At 37.4% G+C, this 20,789-nt stretch overlaps 1 pseudogene across 1 annotated transcript; it reads left to right on the plus strand.

The window, feature by feature from the left end:
* Nucleotides 1-6,522: 6,522 nt before the first annotated feature.
* On the plus strand, nucleotides 6,523-11,735 carry LOC309627713 (ATP synthase subunit O, mitochondrial pseudogene; annotated as a pseudogene). Its single transcript has 2 exons — nucleotides 6,523-6,616; nucleotides 7,855-11,735. The product of its transcript is annotated as an ATP synthase subunit O, mitochondrial pseudogene (transcript).
* The last annotated feature ends 9,054 nt before the right edge of the window (nucleotides 11,736-20,789 follow it).

Here is a 20,789-nt window from a genome sequence, read left to right on the forward strand (position 1 = left end):
TACAAGCTCAAATTTTTAATTTTTTACATTGTTTTATTATTAGATTCAAGTGTGTTCTGTCAATTGCTGTAAGAACTTCTAAACGCGTACTCTCAATTTCTATACTTCTTGTAGAACATTAATAATTCATGGAGTAGCCTCAGTCCATGGACTACACTAAATAGAATTGCTCTAGAACCTTCTCTATCCTCACTATGGAATGGTGTCTTCTAAAGTTTAATGGAATAAACCTGATTGCCTGTGCGGACTTGTCATTTTCTATGGCAACCGGTAGAGCCATACTCAGAATGCTGGGCCCTCCACACAGTGAGAGCTAGTTACCCATCTCCCTTTGTCACTAGCACATATTTTAAAGTCAGTTGAGAATCTTTTTTTGTTGTTGTTCCCATTGGGGACCTCAAGCATAGAGTATCCTTAGCCAGAAGTGTTCGATGGATAGACAGTCCTCAACTGAGCAATACTCAATAAGTTCTGGTTCTGTGAATTTTGTCTGCTTTACCTGTGTAGGTCAGAGTTGAGCCACTCAAGGCCAGGAAAGGCTCTGAACTCAAGTTCAAACAAACAGTTTGTTCAGGCAATGATATGTGACAAACCCTAGGAAAGCTCTCAGAGAACCATCAGATGTTGGGAGGCATTTCTGGAGTAAGATGCTGTTAAAAAGTGCCAAAGAGGGCAAATGCTGTCAAAGAGTTATGGCAAGTAGACTCTGGTCGTTAGGTGTATACCCAGTGGTCTAGATGTGGGGAGGGGTGTTAGGAGGTAACAACAAAGCTTAAGCTCTCAGAATGAATACAGGGTGACCGGCCAGGTCATCAAGTCAACTGCCAAGTGAAATGGTACAGGATAGACAAGTTGCTATAACTAATTCTCTTTGATAAGCTCCTTTCCCCGGCTTCACGTTTCCACTATGAGTGCCTTCCACCAGAATAATAATTTCTCTCCCAACCTGTTGTTCACTCCTCCCCAGAAGTGACTTAATCCATTTGGTGCTCTAGAGAAAAGAAAATGAATGAGCCTATTCTCATTTCATCTTTTGAAGCCAGCCTGCCTGCAAGGAGGATGCAATTCTGATTTCCTCCCTTGTGCATGCTGTAAGGGGCAAGCTGGATTTGTCCAGCTTGCACTGACAGAATGAGGAAGTTTGTGTATTTAGAGAGTGACGGCAACCCCATTTGGCCAGACAGCTGAGCACATTTTCCAATTTAGATTCATTAGGCAATAAAGCTGACTTTTTTTTAACCTCCGTATCTCTGATAGGTGTCTTTCAGTGAATTCCAGCCTTTGGACAGGAGAAAGCAGATATTTATCTTAAGCATCAAACATGAATAGTTTTCTGTTTAAATACTATTACTACTGTTACTATTACTTTGTTACTACTGTTTCCTGTTAACAGGTTTATTCATTGTTCAACAGAATGAAAACTTACCTAACTTACAGTAAGAGAAAGCTGATGCCCATGGGTTTCACTAGTTTTATCATTACCCATATGCAGCTGGACTTATAATCGTAGTCTAGCCTACTGAAGATTCAGTGATTCCTCAATCTAAGCAAGATATGTATAGCTGGGGTGCTGACCTACATAATGTAGTAGATGTTTTAAACTAGTGGTCAGTATCTCATCCTGTATCTCTCATAAACAAAATACATAGGTCCAATAACTGAGAGTTGAAAGATAAAGTATCTCCTTTCACTATTATACCTAACAAGCACCTTCAAAATGTATACCTTCTGTCCAATTCCACTGAAAAGAGCTCTTAGTATCCAAGGGAGGAATGTTTCCACCAGGAACACACAATGGTCTCATTAAATTAGAATCTGAGGCTGCCACCTAGTTATCTGGCTTTCCAGATGCCAAGTGGTTGAACCAGGAAAAGGTACTGGACACATGGACTGATTCTATTAATTGTGAGGAAATGGGTTGCTGCTGCAATGGAGATGACACAGATGGCTCCAAGGTGAGCCCTGAAGGAGTCTTAGTGCCTCTAAATGAGTGGCAGAGCACAGCAGCCACAGGCATGTCCATTAGGGCTCAGCTCTCTCAGAAGCAGAGATTAGAACACTTTGGAAGATATTCTCAGTGGGTCTCCTACATTTCCACACATCTTGCAAGCAAGAGTCTAACTGCTCTTTGTTCAGGACTATATTCTCCAGGTTATCTGTACAGCGAACAACCCTGGAAAATAGAGATAGTACCTGCCACCAGAGCAAAGGGTAGATTTACCTACAGCCTTGAAAAATATAGTGTCTCCTTCTGCCCATTATAAAAGATTAGAGTTCCCTAAACTGAAAGTTCTTCTCCTGTAACACAATCCTACTGTGTGTGCAGCATTCATCTGGACCTATACATGCTGCTTCCATGGGACTTGGGGACAAGTAGAACCATTCAGACATACTGATGGCCACACTACGAATAATAAAGTTCTTTGTCACTGAATCACAAGTCTCGTGTTCTGCCAGCATCCATAACTGTGGCAGGCTAACTTTAAAGTTTTCAAGTACAGTAAAATCTCAAATCCTTCATAGTTCTTGACAGATTATTCCACTGCATAAGGAGCCCCAATCATTTGAGACACTGACTGAAGGCAACTGACATGGAATGGGTGGTACAAGAAATAAATGATAAATTCTAACAACCACCTTATGACCAGTTGAAATGAGGGTTCTACCACCTATTTAACTTCTGTCATGGAAGTTTTATGTGTTAAATTCTGTGACAAACATTTAAAAGTACCTTTAAAACTTCAGTACTTTGAAATAAAATAATAATACCAAGCATTTACTGGGTAACAGGTACAGTGCTAAGTTGTTTATATCTATCAATTAATAGATTCCTCCCAACAAATGTATGAAGTGGATGATAATCTGCTTATTTTGCAGATGAAGAAGTTGAGACTCAAGAGCGCCAGGTAACTTGACCATAGTTAATTTTCTTCAGGTCTTTAACAGTAGTCCTCTCAGTAAGGTACTCCTTAAATATCCTATCTGAAATTTTAACTTCCTTCTCTATAAAGATATGTCTCCCTTCTCCACTTTATCATTTCGTTTTAGCACTTCTCACTAACATTGTATAATTTTACTTACTTATGTTTTCATTGTATCTCACACTAGAATGTGAGCTCCATGAAGGCCAGGGTTTTGAGGGTGTCTTTGTTTTGTTTTTCCTGTTTTGTTCTCTGCTGTATCCCCAAGGCCTAAAACAGTGGCACATGGTAGACACTCAACATATTTGTTGGCTACATTCGTAAATGGATGAAAAAATGAACAGCAAAGTCTAAATTAAAACACTGTGCTAGGGACTTCCCTGGTGGTGCAGTAGTTAAGAACCCACCTGCCAATGCAGGGGACACGGGTTCGAGCCCTGGTCCGGGAAGATCCCACATGCCACGGAGCAACTAAGCCCGTGCGCCACAACTACTGAGCCTGTGCTCTACAGCCCATGAGCCACAACTACTGAGCCCGCGTGCTGCAACTACTGAAGCCCGCACTCCTAGAGCCCGTGCTCCACAACAAGAGAAGCCACTGCAATGAGAAGCCCGCGCACCACAACGAAGAGTAGCCCCCACTCACCGCAACTAGAGAAAGCCCGTGCGCAGCAACGAAGACCCAACGCAGCCAAACATTAATTTAAAAATAAATAAATAAAACACTGTGCTAACTCCAAAAACCTAATTACTAAACCGTTATTTAACATTGCCTCTCATATACACGTTTATCTTCACCCACTTCTTTCTCAGATCTAAATAATATATTTTTTCTATTTTAAAAAACTCTTTTGAAAGTAAAATGGAAAATGGCTTACTGGTGGGTTAAAGGGACAAGAGTTGGAAGAAGGAAGACCTGTCAGAAGGCTACTGCAAAGTCCCAGAAAGAGATAACAATGGTTGCTTGGACAAGGGTGGCAGTAGTGGAAGTGATAAGAAATGAACTCATTCAGGGCAATATGGAGACAGAACCAAAAGAGCCAACTGCGGAATAAGGCTGGAGGGAAAGAAAGGAGTCAGTGATAGTTCCCGGTCATGGCCAAGGAAATTATGTTAATGAGATTAGAAATTAGAAAGAACATTTGTTCTTCAGGCCATAGAAGACCCAAACCAAGGCATACAGCTTGGTTAGCAGACTGAAGGTATACTTCAGCCCCACGTCCCCCCCTGGCTTGGTGTCCTTGTTCACAGCCTTACACTATGGCCTTGCTCCTGCGTTTTTGGCTTGAACAACTTGGTTAATGATGGTGTCAGGTATGAGATGGGGAATTCACTATCACACCCAATTTCCCAGTTTTCCTTGTCAAATAATAAGGGAGAGTCATGTCAAGTATGAAGGATGAAAGTACTACAGTTCAACAGTTCCCAAAATGTCCTTCAAGTCATATAGTATATTTTGGCCATCTGATGTTTAGTTAACTTTACATCAGTATGTCAGAAATGTGAAAGCAAGGATTTAAAACCTGGTGTATTTTCATTTATACACTAGGCAATCAATCATTTGTTAATTAATAGCAATATTTATATAGTATTAAATCTGAGGCAGTTTACTAAAATCAGCACATAAGCAACACTCATATAGTTTTGAAATACAAGGTCATTTAAGTTACACTGAAATGCCTTAAACACTAAATGACTTAAACTTTTACTGTGTAATTCACTGGGAATTTTATGCAAATTATGTGGATGATCTGTCCCAGAGCCTACGTCAGGTAAATCTCACCTAAAATTTATCATACTCTGGCTGTGTTAAAATTTTAATCACTATTTAAAACATAGGGCCCAAAACATCTCATTGTATCTCTACAGCACTGACATGCAAAACTGAACATGCTGACTGGGGCTGAAACAATAAAGAAAAGGCCAACAGGTATTTGGCAACCTGGGTAAACTTCGGCAACATAAAATGACAGTCCCCTTAGCTCATTCTAACGTGCAGCATCACCAGAATCAGGGTAGTGGGGGGTTAGATCACTCTTCTTATATGTATCCAAGATATATCCTAGGAGTTTCAGGCCCAGAATTATTCATTTAAAAATACATAATCAGAGAACTTGAGGTTTCACCTTGGAGAGGCAGAGAACTGGAAAAAAGCACTGTGCTCACCCTTAGAAAAAAAAAAGCTGGACACATTGTAAATTAACAATTTTTCTTGAACCCATCAGAAAACTGAGGTCATAGTGTAAACAACTAACAGACAATCTGAAGAGACAGGCATAAGGACAAACAGGACCTGAGCATTTGCTTACTTGGGCCAAATGCTCACAAATGCCATACAAGCTAATAAGAAGAAACAGCCAGTAATTTTTAACTAATCAGATAGGCTAAGCATAGGCTAGAATAAGACTGTGATGTCCCTGGGAACCAGATTTAGGGGCTTTTGTGCCTTCCTGTAAGCTTTCTCTCCAGGAATCCCACAAGATGCTCATAGGATAAATCAAGGTGAGTCCTGAAAAAGCTTCCCCCATGATGCTGGCTAGATACTGGGAAGAACAGCCACCACTGAAACTCTGCCCAGACCCATGTCCTCTATATCTCCTAAGGAATACAAGTCTAATCTGCAGAGGGAGGGGCAACAAAATTGTTGCCTGAGGCAACTGGTGGAAACCCATTGAAACTGGAGGAGAATAAAAAGGAAAGAAAGTTCTACCGCTGGGAGAACTAGCCCCAATATTACATCTGAAAAAGGGGCAGGAACACTTCCGAATGAATATGATATAGTCAGAAACTTGGATCTATATAAAGACATGTAGAGTGTTGAAAGTAAATGAGGATAACAAAAATATCTTTGTTTTTAATTGCTGTAAAAGATAATTAACTATGTAAAGCAAAAAAGCTGTAACAATATATTGTGTTTACAGCATATAAGGGAAGAACTGGGAATACACTGTTATAAGATTAATATACAGATGTTAAGTGGTATAATATTGTTTGAAGGTTGACTCAGATTATTTTTAAATATTACTGTAAATTCCAGAGCAACCACTAAAAATGTTCTTAAATGACATGTAAATATTAAGTCAACAGAGGAGATAAAATGGAATCATAAAAAAATGTACAATTAAACCCAGAGAAGTCAGCAAAAAAAAAATGGAACAGAAAACATCTAGCCTTAAGATTAAAGATTTTAATCCAACCACATTAATAATCATTTTAAATGTGAACTGCCTAACACACCAGTAAAAAAAAAAAAAAATTATTGGATTGGATAAAAATACAAAACCTAACCATACACTATCCACAATAAATTCACTTTATATATAAAGATACAGATAGGTTTAAAACAAAAGGATACATATCATGAAAACACTAAAAGAAAGCTGGAGTAGATATATTAACTTCATAAAAAATAAACTACACAACAAGGAATATTATATTATCAGACCAAACAGTGATGTGACATAAAGTGGTCAATTATCCAGGATGACATAATAATCCTATATGTGTATACATCTACACTTTAAAATATGTGACGTAAAAACTAAAAACTGATAGGAATGAAAAGACAGACATATTCACAATTATAGCTGGAGATATCAAGATGCCTCTCTTAGTCACTGATAGAACAAGCAGGAGGAAAATCAGTAGAAATATAGATGACCTGGACAACACTAAAAGTCAACTCGACTTAGTTGGTATTTATAAAACACTCTACACCCAACAACAGCAGAATATAGATTCTTCCCAAGTTCAAACAGAACATTCACAAAACAGACCATACTCAACCTTAAGACAAACCTTAACAAGTATAAAATAGAAATCATACAAAGACAGTATGTCTTAAACCATAACAGAATTAAACTAGATATCTGAAAAAAAATCCTGAAATATTTGGAAATTAAACAACATACTTCTAAGTAAGCCATGAGTCAGAGGAAGTCCCTAGGGAAATTTTAAAATATGTTAAACTAAATGAAAATGAAAATGTATCAAAATTTGTGGGATGCAGCTAAAGCAGTACTTCGAGGGAAATTTATAGAATTAAATATTCATATTAGAAAAGAAGATCTGAAATCAGTAAACTATGTTTGAATAAAGAAATTAGAGAGCAAGAATAACAAACCCAAAGCAAGAAGAAGGAAGGGCATAATAAAGATTAGAGCAGAAATAAATAAAATTTAAACAGAAAAATAACAGGAAAAAAAATCAATAAAGCCAAAATTTGCTTCTTTGAAAACATCAATAAAATTGATTAACCTCTAGCCTGGCTGAAGAAGACACAAGTTACCAATATTAGGAACAAAGGAGGGGATATCACTACTTATCTCACAGACATTAAGATAATAATAATAAAAAATTATATGGCCATGTATTTGACACAATTACACAAAACTTAGATGTAATACGCTAATCCCTTAAAAGGTGCAAAATACCAAAACTCACCTAAGAAATAGATAACATAAATATTTCTATATTGATTAAAGATATTGAATTTGTAGGTTAAAACCTGCTCCCCCCCACCCCCCAAAAAAAGAAAACTCCTGTCCCAGATGGTTTTACTGAAAAAATTCTGAAAATTCTGAAAAATTTACTGTAAAATACAGAACATTCAGAGAAGAAATAATACCAATTCTACCTAATCTTTGTCAGAAAGGAGAATAATACTGAATACTTCCCAACTGATTCTACAAGGCCAAATTATCCTAACGTTAAAACCAATGATATTACAACAAAGAAACACTTATAGCCCAATATTCCTCATGAACACAGATGCAAAAATCCTCAACAAAATAGTAGCTAATTGAACACAGCAATATATTGAAAGGATAATACACAACACACAAGTGAAGTTCACCCCAGAAATTCAAGGATGGTTCAACATTTGAAAATCAATCAATGTAATTCACTGTATTAACAAACTAAATTTTAAAAGAAAGATCTCTGACCTACAGCCACCGAGAAGAAGACGGCCACCCCAGCAGTGTCTGGGCTCTCCCTGCAGGTGCGATGCTTCAGCACATCTGTGGTCAGGCCATTTGCCAAGCTTGTGATGAGGCCACCTGTTCAGATATATGGCATCAAAGTTCACTATGCCACTGCTCTTTATTCTGCTGCATTTAAACAGGATAAACTGAAGCAAGTAGAAAAGGAATAGCACAAATCTTGAAGGAACCCAAAACGGCTGCTTCTATTATGAATCCCTATGCAAAGCGTTCCATTAAAGTGAAAAGCCTAAATGACATGACAACAAAAGAGAGGTTTTCTCCCCTCATGTCCAACCTGCTCAATTTGCTTGCTGAAAATGGTCGCTTGAACAATATCGCTGGAGTCATTTCTGCCTTTTCTACAATGAGTGTCCACCGTGGAGAAGCACCTTGCACAGTTACCACTGCAACTTCTTTAGATGAAGCCACTCTTACTGAATTAAAAACGGTCCTGAAGAGCTTCCTAAGTAAAGGCCAAGTATTGAAATTGGAAGTTAAGACTGATCCATCAATCATGGGTGAAATGATTGTCCGTATTGGAGAGAAATATGTTGAATGTCTGCAGAACCCAAGATTCAGAAGCTGAGCAGAGCAATGCGGGAGAGTTTCTAAAAGTTGATTTTCTGTCAGTGAAAATTCTTAAACTTGGAGCAACAATAAAATGCTTCCTGAACAGAAAAAAAAAGATCTCAAAAGGTACAAAACAGCATTCAAGAAAATTCCACATCCATTAACAATAAAAAAGATCTTCATCAAATTAGGAACAGAAGAGAATTTCCTAAGCTTAATAAAGGACATCTGTGAAAAACCTATAGCTAACAGCATAGTTAATGGTGAGAGAATGAATTCTTTCCCTTTAAAATCCAGAACAAAGCAATGTTTCACTGCTCCTATAAAATATCATACTGGAAGTTCTAATCAGTGTTTTAAGGAAAAGTAGTCTTCACATAAATATGCCAAATTGTTTTTTGACAAAGGTGCAAAAGAAACTCAATAGAAAAAAAAATAGTTTTCTCAAATGGTGCTGGAGTAACTAGATGTCCATAGGCATAAAAAACAAAAAAAAGAAGCTCAACATAATCCTAATACCTTATACAAAACATTAACTCCAAGTGGAAAAATATATCATACACCTAACTTAAAATTATAAAACTGTCTAGAAGTAAACATAGGGGAAATGTATGACCTTGGGTTTGGCAATGAGTTTTTAGAGACAATATCAACAGCATGATCCATAAAAGAAAAAACTGACATAGGCATACCTCGTTTTACTGAGCTTTGCTTTATTGTGCTTCGCAGATACTGCATTTTTTTTTTTTTTTTACAAATTGAATGTTTGGCAAGCCTGTATTATCAGATGGTGGTTAGAATTTTTCACCAATTAAGTATTTTTAAATTAAGGTATGTGCATTGTTATTTTAGACATAATGCTATTGCACACTTAATAGGCTTCAGTATAGTGTAAACATATCTTTCATATGCACTGGGAAACAAAAAAATTCGTGTAACTCGCTTTACTATGATACTCACTTTATTTCAGTGGTCTGGAACTGAACATACTATATCTCCAAGGTATGCCTGTAAATTGGACTTGATCAAAATTAAAAACTTCTGATCTACAAAGACACTTAAGAGAATAAATACTCAAGCCACAAACTGGGAGAACATATCTGCAAACCACACATCCAATGAAGGATCTGTATAAAGAATATACAAATACTCTTCAAACTTAATAAGAAAATTTCCAATTAGAAAATGGGCAAAAGACTTGAACAGACACTTAACTAAAGAATGGCAAAGATATATGAAAAGATACTTAACATCATTAGTCATTAGGGAAGTGCATATTAAAACCACAATTAGATACCACTACATAAGACTTACTATAATGGCTAAAATAATAGTTAAAAAAACTAACAATACCGAATGCTGTTAAGAGTGCACAACAATAGGAATTATTTATTGTTGGTGGGATTGCAAAAATGTTATAGTCACTCTGGAAAATTCTGGCAGTTTTTTCTAAATTTAAGTATTTTAAGTATACGTTTACTGCTATGGACCAAATGTTGGTGTCTCCCTAAAATTCATATCTTGACACCTAATTCCCAATGTGACGGTAACTGGAGGTGGGACCTCTGAGTGGTGATTAGATCACGAGCCCTTATGAATGGGATTAGTGCCCTTATGAAAGAGACTCCAGATTGCTCTCTTATCCCTTCTGCCATGTGAGGACACAGCAAGAAGATGGCCATCTATGAACCAGGAAGCGGCATCTTTCATCAGACACGGAATCTGCCAGCAATCTGGACTTGCAACCCTCCAGAACTATGAGAAATATTTGTTATTTAAGCCACCCAGTCTATGGTATTTTTGTTACAGCAGCCCAAACAGACTAGGACACTTACTGTATAACCCAGCAATCCTACTTAGGATAAGTAGCTGTATTCATAATTACCAAAAACTGGAAACAACCAAAATGTCCTTCAACGGGTGAACAGATAAACAGTGTTATATGCATACAATGGAATACTACTCTGCAACAAAAAGGAATAAGCTATTTATTCACCTAACAACTTGGCTGAATCTTAAATGTGTTTTTCTAAATGAAAGAAGCCAGATCTAAAAGGTTACATATTGTATGATACCATTTGTATGACATTATAGAAAAGGAAAAAAAAATCTATACTGAAAACAGACCAGTGATTTCCAGGAGTAAAGGGAAGGAACAGAGGTGGGTCACATATGGAAATTTTAGGGTGATGGAACCATTCTGCATGGAACTGAGGTGGTCAATATATGACCCCATGTATCTGTCAAGACCCACAGAACTGTACTTGACGAAAGTAAGCTTAACTGTATGCAAGTTTAAAAGACCAACAGGGATGCCAGGATGAAGTGCAGACTGTGACAAATGAATATAACTGTGTTATAAAACCATGACATGACCTCACTGAAGGGGATGGAAAAACAACTGACCTAAGTAACTCTGGAAAACAGTGTTCTGACCAGATAATGTAAGACTAAAGAAAAAAAAAAGAACTAAGCACTGTGCTTTAGTCGGTAAATTTTTTTCTCATAGTGATACTGGCTAACAAATCTGTGACTACTTTACGTGCTCAACAGATAAACTGTAGACATAGCCACATTTCTCATTGTCAGAGTAAGAAGAGACACACAGGCGAGGGGGAAGGCTAGAATGAATGTTGTGGTGTTGGATTACAGACAAAGGTATAAACTCATCATTATGTATAGATACCAAAATACAAATATGTCTGCATATATGAGTTAGCATACATAAATATATTTACTAGTTCTGTTTTCTGTGCAAGCATAGAGGCAATGACACTTCTAAAGCAACAAGCACAACTAGTTCCAAGATCTTAGTTTCTCATTATCATTATCCAGTAAAAATTAACCAGGGCTTCCTGGAGAAATGGCCAATTTTAGGTGTAGAGCGTGGAAAATACAAGCACATCTTCCAGAAAGTAAGGAAATACTTTCTTTAAAATGGGAACATGTCAAAAGGGCACAGGAGGCAACAATGAAAGAGCTCCCAATGCTGGAATAATCTGAACGACAAATAATAACAGTAATGGATTATACCCAAATAATAAAATAAATATCAGTGACTCCACACTGGTATGTAAGGGAAGGGGACAAATGTTTCTTAAAAAGAATTCCAAACAACAAATGTAAGAGGAATGAAAGAAACAGAAAATCACCATTAGAACACCACAGTAGAAGTTATGGCTCAAGATGGTGAAGTAGGAAGATCCCGAACTCACCTCCTCCCACAGACACACTGAATATACAGCTACATATAAAACAATTTCCTACGCAATGGGCGACCAAAAAACCCCACATCAGAACAGGTAGGAGAGGCTGAGACGCAATCTTGCTGAAAACCCCATCCCTAGTGTGGTGACCCACAATCAGAAGGAAACTCACAACTCCAAGCTTCTCCCTGAGGAGCAAAGGGTCTGAACCCCACACCTGGCAACTTTTAAGACCTGCACCTGAGAGATGAGCCCCCAAAACATCTAGCAACACAGGACTTGCATCCACAAAACACACAAGGCTATAGTGAACTGAGAAACAGTTCTGAACTGAGAAATAGTTCTGAGGACATCCTGGGCCCAGCGCTAAGGAAGCTGACTGAAACACCCAGTCTTTCTGTAAAAGAGGTCTATTTGCCTATCTTAAAGCTTTGGTCTAAGGGGCAGGCATCTAATGTAACACACATTTCTAGGCCCCTACTGAAATATTCTCCAAAGATAACAGAAGCCACCTTTGTGCTCTCCCTCTGCATAACTCCAGGTCATGGTATCTCCCAGAAAGGAGTTAATGCACATATCTGGTGCCCTAGTTTTTGTGCATATCATGCAAGTGTCACCCCTTGACTGCTGGCTCTGCTGGACAGAAAGGCTTATATTCGTAAGTCCCACAGGACTGTAAAAAACAGAGTTCTTAACTGGCTATTCCCCCAGGGCACAGTGGAGAAGCAGCAGACTGACATGCCCAGTCTTTCTGTGAAAGAAGCTTATTAATTTATCTTCCTACCTGTGGCCTGAGGAGCAGGCTTCAACTTAAACAAGTATATAAGGGACCATTGAAAACCTCTCCAGAGACCAGAGAGGCTGGTGGGTGCCATCTTCATGCCTTCCCTCTGCCCCAAGTCAGGTCACCAGTGTCTCTCTGAGAAAGGAGCTTGTGCACATGCCTGGCACCACAGCTTTTGTAGCTGCCACCCAGAGGACACAGCTCTTGATAGCCTGGCTCTGGTGGCTAGTAGGGGTTGGGTTTGTGGGTTAAATGGGATGGAGGCAAACAAAGAAAAGTTCTTAATTAGCTGTCACCCCAGAACTCAATGCAGAGGGAGCAAACAGCAAAGCCCATTGCTGAGTCTTCCCATGAAACAGAAAAGCCCACTGCTGAGTCTTCCCCTGAAAGTCTTCAAACTTTAAAAGCTGCTGCCTGAGGGTCCAGCTTCCAGTCAGTCTGCATCTAGGTAATGATTGAAATCCTCCCCTTTGGGACACTGAAAGATTTTGGCACACGTTCAACTACAGAGAGGCACTAAGAACAAAGTAGACTACTTAGCCACAAGAGTTTGAGATATCAATGGCATTTTTCACAGAACTAGAACAAATAATTCTAAAATTTGTATGGAAACACAAAAAAAACCCTGAATAGCCAAAAAAAAATCTTAAGAAAGAAGAACAAAGCTGGAGGTATCACGCTCCCTGATTTCAAATTATACTACAAAGATACAGTCATTAAAACAGTCTGGTATTGGCACATAAAGAGACACATAGATCAATGGAACAGACTAGAGAACCCAGAAATAAACCCACACTTATATGGGCAATTAATCTACCACAAAGGAGGCAAGAATATACAGTGGGGAAAAGACAGCTTTTTCAACAAATGGTCTTGAGAATATTAGACAGCTACATGCCAAATAATCAAACTGGGCTACTCTCTCACACTATGCACAAAAATAAATTCAAAATGGATTAAATACTTATAAATATAAGATTAGATACCATAAAACTTCTAAAAGTAAACACACAGTAAGCTCTTTGACATCAGCCTTAGTAATATTCTTTTGGATATGTCTCCTCAAGCAAGGGGACAAAAGCAATAATAAACAAACGGGACTACATCAAACTAAAAAACTTTTGCAGAGCAAAGGAAACTATCAACAAAATGAAAGGCCACCTACTGAATGGGAGAAAAATATTTGCAAATGACACATTTGATAAGGGGTTAAGATCTAAAATATAGAAGAACTCATACAACGCAAGATCAAAAAAACAACCCTATTAAAAATGGACAGAGGATCTGAACAGACATTTTTCCAAAGAAGACATACAGATGGCCAAAAGGCAATTGAAAAGCTGTTCAACATCACTAATCATCAAAGAAATGCAAATCAAAACCACAATGAGATGCCACCTCACACTTGTCAGAATGACTATCGTGAAAAAGACAACAAATAACAAATACTGGCAAGGATGTGGAAAAGGGAACCTTCATACACTGTTGGTGGGAATGTAAATTGGTTCAGTCACTATGAAAACAGTATGGAGATTCCTTAAAAAATTAAAAATAGAACTACCATATGATCCAGCAATTCCACTCTTGGGTATTTATCCAAGGAAAACAAAAACATCAATTAGGAAAAATATATGTTCATAGCAGCATTATTTACAATAGCTAAGATATGGAAGCCACCTAAGTACCCACCAAAGATGAATGGACAAAGATGTGGTACACATATGTATATATACATACACATACACAGAGGAATATTACTCAGCCAGAAAAAAAGAATGAAAACTTGCCATGTGCGACAACATGAATGGACCAAGAAGGTATTGTGCTAAGTGAAATAAGTCACGTAGAGAGAGAAAATACTGTATTATTTCACTTATATGTAAAATATTTAAAAAAAACAAATGAATAAACATAACAGAAACAGAATATACCATCAGGCCACTGAAGATGGAGATTCTCTTGCTCTCTGTACATCCCTTGCTCAACCAGTACGTGCTTTATCTACATGCTACTCAAATGACTAACCTTCTCTCTCATTCATAGAGCCTAATCAGTAACTGCCTACATGGTTGCCCCCAGCCTCAGACAGTGATTGTTCTAACCTTTAGATCAGAAAGGCTCTGCCCTCCTAGTTTATCAAAGGGGTTATGAGGGACATGCCCCTTTGCTGGTTTTCCTGGTAACCAATAAGCCAACCTGATGTCAATTCCACCTACAACTAGTAACCTCCCTCTTCCCCTAGTAGCGATGACAGCTGCTGTGACTTGCCTGCTGTCTGCCATATATGGTGGAGTACTGCTCCAGGAACTCCTTGCTTCAGATGTGTAAGATCTCCTATCCAATAAACCACCGTTACCGCTATCGCTGTCTATGGGTTCTTTCTTCAGTCTTGAGGCTAGGCAATTACAAGGCTTGCAGGCCTGTGGAATGCAGCTCAACATAGTTACAGATATAGAGAACAAACAGGTGGTTGCCAGATGGGAGGGGGGCCGGAGGGGGGCTGGAGGGGGTGGAAAAAAATAAATGAGGGAGATTAAGAGGTACAAACTTCCAGTTGTAAAATAAATGAGTCACAGGTATGAAATGCATAGTGTGGGGAATACAGTCTATAACTCTGTAGTATCTTTTTACGGTAACAGATCGTAACTAGATTTATTGTGGTGATTATTTTGAACTGTGTAGAAAGATCAAATCACTATGTTCTGTAACAGGAACTAACACAATGTTGTTGGTCAATTATACTTCAAAAACAAATAAACTCATAGAAAAGGAGACCAGACTCACAGTTACCAGAAGTAGGGATTAGGAGGAGGAGGAATTGGACGAAGGCAGTCAAAAGGTAGAAACCTCCAGTTATAAGATAAATAAGTACTAGGGATGTAAAGTACAACATGATAAATATAATTAACACTGCTGTATGTTATGTATGAAAGTTGTTAAGAGAGTAAATTCTGAGTTCTCATCACAGGAAAACATTTTTTTCTCTTTCTTTAATTGTATATCTATATAGATGATGGATGTTCAATAAACCTATAGTGATAATCATTTCATGACATATATAAGTCAAATCATTATGCTGTACACCTTAAACTCATACAGTGCTGGATACCAGTTATATCTCAATAAAACTGGAAGAGGAAAAAAAGACAATAGAAAGGATCAGTAAAACTAAGAGCTGGCTCTCTGAAAAGATAAACAAAATCAAAAAACCTTTAGCTAGAGTCAACAAGAAAAAAAGAGAAGACTCAAATAAATAAAATCATAAATGAAAGAGGAGACATTACAACTGATACTACAGAAATACAAGTGATCCTAAGATACTACTATGAACAATTATACACCAACAAATTGAACCACCTAGGAGAAATAAATTCCTGGAAACACACAACCTACCAAGACTGAATCAGGAAGAAGTAGAAAATATGAACAGACCAATTACTAGTAAGGAGACTGAATCAATAATCAAAAACCTCCCAACAGACAAAAGTCCAGGACCAGACAGCTTCACTGGGGAATTCCACCAAACATTTAAAAAGAATTAATACCAATCCTTCTCAATCTCTTCCCAAAAATGCAAGAGGAAGGAATATCCCGAAACTCATTTTATGAGGCCAGCACTACCCTGACACCAAAACCAGACAAGGACAGCACAAGAAAAGAAAATAATAGGTCAATATTCCTGATCAGCACAGAAGTAAAAACCGTCAACAAAATATTAGCAAACTGAATTCAACAATACATTAAAAGAAGGATCATGCACCATGATCAGGTGGGATTTATTACAGGGATGCAAGGATGGTTCAACATCTGCAAATCAATCCATGTGATATATCAAGTTAACAAAAAGAAGAATAAATATAATTGTCTCAATATATGCAGAATTCAACATCCATTTATGATAAAAACTCTCAACAAATTGGGTATAGAGGGAACATACCTCAAGATAATAAAAGCCATTTATGACAAGCCCACAGGTAACATGATATTCAACAGTGAAAAGCTCAAAGGTTTTCCTCTAAGATGAAGAACAAGACAAGGACGCCCACTCTTACCACTTTTATTCAACATAGTGTTGGAAGTCCTAGCTAGAGGCAAGAAAAATAAATGAAAGGCATCCAAATTGGAATGAAAGAATTAAAACTATCTCTATTTGCAAATGACATATTACAAATAGAAAACCCTAAAGACTTAGACCAAATTTACAAATTCAGTAAAGTTGCAGGATACAAAATCAGCATACAAAAATCTGGTACATTTATATACACTAATAAAGAACTATCAGGGGCTTCCCTGGTGGTGCAGTGGTTAAGAATCTGCCTGCCAATGCAGGGGACATGGGTTCAAGCCCTGGTCCGGGAAGATCCCACATGCCGCAGAGCAACTAAGCCCATGCATCACAACTACTGAGCCTGTGCTCTAGAGCCCACGAGCCACAACTACTGAGCCTGCGTGCTGCAACTACTGAAGCCTGCATGCCTAGAGCCCATGCTGCACAATAAGAGAAGCCACCACAATGAGAAGCCCGCGCACTGCAACGAAGAGTAGCCCCCGCTCGCCGCAACTAGAGAAAAGCCTGTGCGCAGCAACGAAGATACAACACAGCCAAAAATAAAAATAAAATAAATAAATTTTAAAAAAAAGAACTATCAGAAAGGGAAATTAAGAAAACAATACCATTTACAATTGCATCAAAAAAGAATAAAATACCTAGGAAGAAATTATCCAAGAAGCTGAAAAACTTGTACACTGAAAACTGTAAGACGCTGATGAAAGAAACTGAAGATGACACAAATAAATGGAAAAACATTCCATTCTCATGGGTTGGAAAAATTAATATTGTTTATATGTCCATACTACCCAAAGCAATCTACAGATTCAGTGCAATCCCTCTCAAATTTCCAATGGCATTTTTTCAAAGAAATAGAACAAACAATACTAAAATTTGTATGGAACAACAAAAGATCCCAAATACCCAAAGCAATCTTGAGACAGAACAAAGCCAGAGGCATCATGCTTCTTGATTTCAAACTACACAATAAACTACAGTAGTCAAAACAGTATGGTACTGGCACAAAACAGACACACAGATCAACAGAATAGAGCAGAGAGCCCACAAATAAACCCACGCATATATGGTCAATTAATTTATGATAAAAAAGCCAAGAATATACAATGGTTAGTCTCTCCAATAAAACTGGACAGCCACATGCAAAAAAATAAAGCTAGACCAGTATCTCACACCATACACAAAAATAAACTCAAAAAGGATTAAAGACTTGAACATAAGACTGGAAACCATAAAACTCCTAGTATGAAACATAGGTGGTAAGCTCCTTGACTTTGGTCTTGGTAATGATTTTTTGAATTTGACACCAAAAGCAAAGGCAACAAAAGCAAAAATAAACAAGTGAGACTATATTCAACTAAAAAGTTTCTGCACAGGAAAGGAAACCATTAACAAAATGAAAAAGCAACCTATGGAAAGGGGAAAAAATTGCAAATTGTATATCTGATAAGGGGTTAATATCAAAATATATAAAGAGATCATAAAACTCAATATAAAAACCCCATACAATCTGATTTTTAAAATGGGAAGAAGATTTGAACACACATTTTCCCCAAAGAATGTATACAAATGGCCAACGGGTACATGAAAACACGCTCAACATCACTAATCATCAAGGAAATGCAAATCAAAACCACAATGAAATACTACTTCACATCTGATAACAGCTATTATTTAAAAGACAAGAAATGACAGGTGAATAGATGTAGAGAACAAACGTATGGACACCAAGGGGGTATGCGGGGGGTTGGATGAATTGGGAGATTGGGATTAACATATATACACTAATATATGTAAAATAGATAACTAATGAGAACCTGCTGTATAGCACAGGGAACTCCACTTCACTGTACAGTAGAAACTAACACAACATTGTAAGACAACAATACCCCAATAAAAAAAAAAAAAAAAAAGAAAGAAATACCAGGTGAAGATGTGGAGAAAAAGGGAACTCCCATACACTGTTAATGGGAATGTAAATTCCTTCACTGGTAATGGAAAACAGTATACAGGTTCCACAAAAAATTAAACATAGAACTACCATATGACCTAGCATTTCCACCACTGGGTATTTATCTTAAGGAAATGAAAAAAGTAACTGGAAAAGATATCTGCACCCCCATATTCACTGCAGCATTATTTACAATAGCCAAGACATGAAACAACCTAACTGTCCATCAATGGTAAAATGGATAAAGATTATATATATATATATATATATACACACACACACACATATATGAATACATACACACAACTGAATATTATTCACCCATAGAAAGAAGGAAATCTTGCCATTTGCAACAATATGGATCGACCTTGAAGGCATTATGCTAAGGGAAATAAGACAGAGAAATACAGATATTGTATGATCTCACTTACATATAGAATTTTTTAAAAATGAAGTCATAGATTCAGAGTACAGATGGGTGGTTGCCAGAGGCAAGGGGTGGGGACGTCGAAGGTACAAACTTCCAGCTATAAGTCCTGGGGATGTTATGCACAATATTTGCTAAGATAGATCTTAAAAGTTCTTATCACAAACAAAATATGTATAACTGTATGTGGTGATGTTAACTAGACTTGTGGTGATCAACCTGCAATATATACATACACTAAATCATGTTTTTTTTAATAAATTTATTTATTTTTGGCTGTGTTGGGCCTTCGTTGCAGTGCACAGGCTTCTCACTGCGGTGGCTTCTCTTGTTGCGGAGCACGGGTTCTAGGCGCACAGGCTTCAGTAGCTGTGGCTCGCAGGCTCAGGAGTTCTGGCACGTGGGCTCCAGAGCACAGGCTCAGTAGTTGTGGCGCACGGGCTTAGTTGCTCCGTGACATGTGGGATCTTCCCGGACCAGGGCTTGAACCCGTGTCCCCTGCATTGGCAGGCAGATTCTTAACCACTGTGTCACCAGGGAAGCCCTAAATCATATGTTTTACACCTGAAACTAATATAATGTTATGTATCAATTACATTTTAATAAAAAAGAAGAAATTTAACTGAGAAAACTTATTTAAAAAAAAAAGAATACCGCAGTAATAACTCCTTCAGGCAAAATGAAAATTAGTCAAACTCCAGGGTGAAACAGGATATTTGCATAGCCTCAAATTATCTCCCTCAAAATATTTATTAACATGGTGGTTTTAACATATGTCTACAAACTGTGATACTCCTCTCTCCAGGAGGTGTATCTCTATTTCCCTCCCCTCGTGTGTATGCTGGACTTCCTTCTAACAGAGTACAGAAAAGGGAAAATAGTAACTTCAGAGTGGAGAAACCTGACAGACACAACCTTAACGAAGTCGTCAAGGTTAACATCACCACTAATAGTTGCTGATATCATGTACTCCTTGATATGCCACAAGATGCGCACTTCACCTCCATAGTAGTCTTACCAAATATCCTTAACTCTTGTTTAAGCATGAGAAAACATCAGGCAAATGTAAATTGAGGGCCATTCTACAAAATATCCAACTGGTACTCTTCAAAAGGATCAAAGTCATAAAAAACAAGGAAAGACTGAGAAACTACCATAAACCACAGAAGACAAAAGAGACATGACTGCTAAGTGCAATGGGGTATCCTGGGTTGAATGTGGACATTAATTAAAAACCTGGTGAAATTCGAATAAAGTATATAGTACAGTTAGTAGTTTTGTACCAATGTGAATTGCTTAGTTTTGATAAATGTACTATGCTATGTAAGATGTTAACACTAGGGGAAACTGGATGGAAGAGTATAGAGGAACTCTATCTTTACAAGTGTTCTGTAAATCTAAAATTATTTCAAAATAAAACATTACATACATATGCTTTATGTTTAAGAGTAATTTTTAACCATTCCTTTTACTTCTTTAGCTTCTATTTCCATTCCGTGTCCCTACTCAAATTGATCCTAATGTAATTATATATTTTTGTACTTAGAAGTTTTATTCACCATCCTTGGCACATTTCTTGGCAACATTTGAACTTTTTTAATCTCCTGTAAGCAAAAGTTTCTAAATATTAAAGGAAAAATAACCTAGACTGAGTTATCATTACAGTTATCAACGAGCACTTGATCAAAACGTCATAATCAACACATTTTGATAACCACTAAAGAATATGCTGCTTTTATTGAAAATGCACTACTTAATGAGAGAAATGATGCTGTTTTTCCTCCCAATTAACCCATGTATTTGTGGATGGATATTACTTCTTGCTATAATGAGGTAGCACACCATCAATTCTGTTATTTTTTCTATTTTCTTTTAAAGT

The sequence above is a fragment of the Balaenoptera borealis genome (assembly GCF_965194805.1).
Source record: "Balaenoptera borealis genome assembly, chromosome: 4".
NCBI lineage: Eukaryota > Metazoa > Chordata > Mammalia > Artiodactyla > Balaenopteridae > Balaenoptera > Balaenoptera borealis.